This window comes from Octopus bimaculoides, chromosome 14 (genome assembly GCF_001194135.2).
Source record: "Octopus bimaculoides isolate UCB-OBI-ISO-001 chromosome 14, ASM119413v2, whole genome shotgun sequence".
Lineage (NCBI taxonomy): Eukaryota > Metazoa > Mollusca > Cephalopoda > Octopoda > Octopodidae > Octopus > Octopus bimaculoides.
The window spans coordinates 44,518,546-44,524,556 of record NC_068994.1 but is presented as its reverse complement, the minus strand read 5'-3'; the positions used below and the strand labels follow the sequence as shown (position 1 = coordinate 44,524,556).

The 6,011-nt window shown below is 37.1% G+C and overlaps 1 protein-coding gene across 5 annotated transcripts in view; it reads left to right on the top strand.

The window, feature by feature from the left end:
* The window catches only part of LOC106872896 (protocadherin beta-4), a 99,445-nt gene that overhangs the window by 42,396 nt on the left and 51,038 nt on the right, over positions 1-6,011 (top strand). Inside the window, exon 1 of one of the 5 annotated variants that reach the window (XM_014920065.2) lies at positions 3,660-3,940. The exons of the other annotated variants lie outside the window; for them this stretch is intronic. The gene's annotated coding sequence lies outside the window, so the exon portion shown is untranslated. Of the gene's footprint in view, positions 1-3,659; positions 3,941-6,011 lie in introns of those variants that run through there. 5 annotated transcript variants of the gene reach the window in all.

The following is a 6,011-nucleotide window of genomic DNA, read 5'->3' as shown; positions in this document are numbered from 1 at the left end:
CTCTCTCTTGCTCTCTCTCTCTTGCTCTCTCTCTCTTGCTCTCTCTCTCCCTCTCTCTCTCCTCTCCCTCTCCCTCTCTCTCACACACACACATCCCCGTTTATCTTTATTCTTTTGTTCTTTTACTTGTTTCAGTCATTTGAAGTGGACTTGGTAGATGGAAACTGAAAGAAGCCCATCGTATGTGTGTATGTTTGTAATTATGTGTCTGTATTTGTTCCCCATCGCCTCTACACAACTGGTGTTATTGTTGATGTGTTTACATCTGTGTAACTTAGCAATTCGGCAGGAGAGATTCATAGAATAACTATCAGGCTTAAGAAGAAAATAAATACTAGGGTCAATTCATTCGACAAGATATCCTTTAAGGCTGTGCCCTAGCATGGCCATAATCTAATGACTGAAACAAGTAAAAGATAAGATCAATTATCATAGACGCAGGCATGGCTGTGTGGTAAGAAGCTTGTTTCTCAACCACATGGTTCTAGGTTCAGTTCCACTGCATGCACCTTCAGTAGGTGTCATCTACAATAGCCTCAGGCCAACCAAAGCCTTATGAGTGAATTTGGTAGATAGAAACTGAAAGAATCCTGTTGTATTTAAATATATGTATATTTGTGTGTCTGTGTCTGTGTTTGTCTCTCCACCATTACTTGACAACTGAAGTTGGTGTGTTTACATCCCGGTAACCTAGTGGTTCGGCAAAAGAGACCGATAGAATAAGTAACAGGCTTACAAAGAATAAGTCCAGGGGTCAATTTCTTTGAGTAAAAGGCGGTGCTCCAGCATGGCCACAGTCAAAATGACTGAAACAAGTAAAAGTGTAAAAGTGTATCCAACTGTATGAAATCTGTTGCTAGCAACTAGAACTCTTGTAGCAAGACACAAAGAAGCAAAATTGCTGTTTTAGGTGATCTAGCTTTTAACCCACAAACAATTGGCATTGCTTTAACAGGAAAAAACCTCTTTTGTTAGAAATATGAGATACCACATGATGTATTCAATACTACACATTCAACATACCCAAGAATGAAACCTGGAGGAAGTATGTATCTCGAGGAAGAACAACATGTAACCATAATCTACTCAGGCATTCCAAATAGACGGTGATTCTTTGATAGAATTTCTACGTATAGTCAGAGATAAAGAAATCTGAGTAGTATTTCCAGAGACAGGTAAATCCTGACAAAGAAATATTTGAATAAATATATAAATTGCTGCTAATCCATTCCTAAGATTCTATTATCCCTTTGTTGGTTTTAGTCATTGGGCAGTGGCCATGCTGGGGCACCACCTTCAAGAGATTTATCACTAGCCTATTTCTCAGACCCTGTTTTTCTTGTACTGGTTTTAATCATTGGACAGCGACCATGCTGGAGTACTGCCTTCAAGGATTTTATCACTAATCCAATTCTCAAAATTCTATTATGTCTTTATTGGTTTTAGTCGTTGAACTGTGGCCATGCTGGGGCACTGTTTTCAAAGATTTTTGTTATTTGTATTTACTTCATAACTTATTCTGGTAGTTATTTCATCAGCCTCTGGGTGTTAAATGTTAGACTTTTGACAAGTTAGACTTTTTGACATGAAGAGATGCAACTTGCTATAATGTTTCACACTATTACATCAGTATTCATAAATGTATGCGCGCGCATGTGTGTGTGTGTGTGTGTGTGTGTTTCTGTGTGCACTTGTGCACGTGTGTATTTGGTTGTAAATTGATATAATGTTATGTAGAGTAATTGAATTAAATATGATTCTAGGTACCTGCTTTGAAATAAATGCTTCAAATTTTGTTTAGTTTTTGTTTTTTTTGTCGATTTAGTCTACACGATGTAATAAGAAGAGCTCTTTGGTAGATTCTGCATAAAGATGCATTCCTGAGGTACTAGAGGAACATTTATATATACAACACATACACACATGCACACATACACACATGCATACATGCACACACTTACATGTCATCATCATCACCGTCATTATCATCATCCTCCTCCTCATCATCATCACTATTTAACGTCTGTTTTCCATGCTGGCATGGGTTGGATGGGTTGACCGAAGCTGGTAAGCCAGAGCATTGCGCCAAGCTCTACCGTCCCTTTTCGCATGGTTTCTATGACAGGATGCCCTTCCTAATGCCATCCAATTTTTGCAGAGTGCTTTCCACATTGAGCAGTGCATTCCTCCTGGTTATAATTGGAAATCAGAGAGAAAACACACACACACACACACACACACACACACACACACACACACATTTCCAATTGTGATTGTATAGTTGTTTTTCCAATTAACTATACTTTTAGAGTCATTGTTTTAGCATGTAAGATGCTTGGCTGAATATTTCCTTAATCTAATTCTAAAGGTATGTTAAGGTTTTCCCTGAATATAATTCTCAAGCAGAATGACCTTGACATAACAAAATAAAGCTGGATATTTGAATTACAGTTGCAATCCACAAGACAGGCTTCCATACAGTTCCCATACAAGGTATGGATGACCTGAAGATACTTAAATAGACACACAGTATGACACACAGTTATCTCCCATCCTTTGAAAGGGCAGAAAACCAGAGTATCTAGAGATATCCTCAGCTAGACTCACATATTCTTGACTGAAATAGAAGTAGTTGAATGAATAAATTTCTATGATGCAAACTCAGTCCCCTTTTTTCTTTTAATTGTTTAGTCTGTAGGAATGGGTTATGTTGATGGCCTTCACTGCCCTTCTAAGGCTGGTAAGATTGAAGTAGCTGATGTTTTTCTTGAACAACAGAAATTAATAAAAAGAAAAAGGTAAAGAAAATAACATGCAAGACAAAAAGAATAAAAAAATAAAAATGAGAAAGTGGTGGAAAAAAATTCTTCGGGGATATCATCCTGAGGAGAAAGGATTAGGATTAATGATCAGTGTAGGATTGGGTGGTGGTTGGAGGAAGACACAATATGAGTGATAGGAAGAGGAAAGATGAGTGAATTGGGTGGGCCTGGGCAGAGGATACATTTGACCAATGAGTTTCAAGAGACAAGAGGTCAGAAAAATGGAAGTGCAAGCCATGTACAGAGATGCTGTAATCAAAGATTGCCATAATCAGAGATGCTGTAATCAAAGAGGATTAGAATTGATTCCAGCAAGGAATTTACAATTATGTATATAGACATCCATCAGGACTCATTTCTTAGTCTCTTCCAGTTTATTATTGTTCTCCAGGCCAAACAGAGGAGTTTAAGACCAGCTGTCTGTGGTAACTTTAATATGCCACAAAGAATTTGAGAAGAAGTTCTAAATGTGGCAGTGAGGCCTGGCATTAAGAGGCCTGGAATTAAGAGGCCTCAATGCAAACCTAGCAAAGACCACTGTTTTAGTTAGCAGGTGAGAAGTTAAAACTCCAGTGTCATCTGGGTAGTGGCAATTTTTGTTATGTGGGCAAGGAGTGACTAGAAATTCTTTATAGTGTACAAAATATGGGTCAAATGAGGTGCAGTAAGATCACAACTTGGCTGACCGTGAAAACTGATTTTTAGATGTAGCAGATATACACAAGTAGTTAGCAGTAAGAGCACCGATGATATAAATTCTTTTAAATGCTTGGTGGGGCTCCCTCGAAGATAACGTGTTATCTAGGTGGCCTAATTATCAGTGGAGAAAGTTGTTCTGAAAGCAGAGTAGTTAGAGTAAGAACAAAATGGAAAACGTTTAGGGAACTATTATTTCTGTGAGCAACCAAGAGATTGCCTCCAAGCGAAGGGTAGATTGTATGATGCCTGTGGATGAATTGCACGGTTGCATAGTAGAAAATATGGGTATTGAATGCAGAGGATATGAAAAGGCTGGAAATCAAGGAAGTGGGATTGCTTTGCTGGATGTGAATTGTTAGTATGAGTGAACAATGGAATACAAATGAGCCGAGAGGAAAAATTGGTGAAAAAGAAATAAGGTAAGTATATTCATCTGGATTGTGATGTGAATGCATATGGATAACAGAGTGCATATACCGTAAATCCTCGAGTATAATCCGCACTTTTTTCCCAAAATTTAAAGGTTAAAATTTCTAGTGCGTACTATATACGAGGTTAAAAATGAAAAATATCTTCTAAGCAAAATTTTCTAAGTGATAAATATGCAAAGGCAATTTACTTAATATTTATTTTTCACCAACATTATTACTGTTATTTCTTTATTTTCTGCAAACAAAGTGCACAAAAAGGCTACATGTTTGCATTATGTTATATATACAATAATAATAAAGGACGTTATCGTATATACATTTACAAACCAAGGATGTTATGTAGACCTCCTTGACTCAAGTTAGAGAAGGGGTGCGTATTATGCACAAGGTTTAGGTTTTTCAGAGGTACAGCCCCCTAAAAATCCTCTGCGTATTATTCTCAAGGGCGGACTATACTCGAGGATTTACGGTAAGTGGGTATAAGATGATGTGTGTAAGACAGAAGAATGAGCAGGTATGGACATGTAATGAGAATGGAGAGTGGCAGGTGGGGAAAAAAGTGGCAAACAGTCCAAATAGAAGGAACACATGTTGCATTTGTGAAAGGCAAAAGCAGAAATATCAAGAATTGATTAAAAGTGATCTCAGGAGGCTGAACCTCACAAAAAAGATGATGAAGGGTTGCACCAAGTAGTGAGACATTATGCTAGACAATTAATGCAAGCATGGAAAAGCAAAAATAGAATGATGTTGATGATGATGATGATATATGTGTCATGTAGATATGGCTGTACAATTTAGAAGTTTGTTTCATAGCCCTATGGTTCTGGGTTCAATACTACAATGCAGAATTTTAGGTATGTGTCTTCTACTATAGAGTTGGATTGACCAATGCCATATTACCATATGAATGGAGTTTGACATGTGGGGCTTGTGATAAGCTTTCAACACACACACACACACACACACACACAAACATATATATATATATATATACACACACCCACACTCACACATGGATGTGTTTATTTACATGTATAAACACATACATACATACATACATACATAGCATGACAGGGTGCCCTTCCTAATGCCATCCAGTTTTTGTAGAGTGCTTTTCACATTGAGGAGTGCATTCCACCTGGTTATAATTGGAAAGAAGAGAGAAAACACACACACACACACACGCGCGCGCACAAACGCACACATATAATGATATATACAACATGGAGGGCAGTGAGCTGGTGGAATTGTTAGCATGCTAGGCTAAATGCTTTGCAGTATTTTGTCTGTCTTGATGTTCTGAGTTCAAATTCTACCCTGGTTGACTTTGCCTTTCATCCAATTGAGATTGATAAAATAAGTACCTGTTGAGCATTGGGGTTGATGTAATCAACTAACTCCCTCTCCTGAAATTGCTGGCCTTGTGCAAACATTTGAAATTACTATATATAACAGGTTTCCATACATTTTCCTCCAAATTTACTCACATGGCATTGGTTGGTCCTGAATTACATTAAAAGGCACTTGTCCTAGGTCCCACTGAGTGGGACTGAACCCTAAACCGTACTACTTGCTTTTGTGAAACCTAGGACTTGCTGTTGTGAAGCAAACTCCCTAATCACACAACCATGCTTGCACACACACACACCATACAAATAAATATTTCGTAACTATAACAAAATATTTTTTTTCGTGTAAAGCTTTTTAGCAGAAGCCTAAACAAATACGTAAATGAATTCATGTTTAGAGAGATAATAAATACATTGAAATATAAATATGGTAAGATGGAAAAAATACACAAAAATAAATATTTGTTATACCTATTAAAGTAAAGTTGTGTATTTTGCTCCAGACACAAATCTGGGTTTCTAAACAGACCCACTTTTAAAATAAAATGTAGGATGCTGTCATACAGCTGAAGACAAACAGAAAGAATCATAAGAGAGGTACAAGAATGATTATACACATATCAGTAAGACCAAAAAGGAAAACTGGAAAGATGCAAATTCATGCCTGGTAAAAAATACATGAATATATATATATATATATATATATA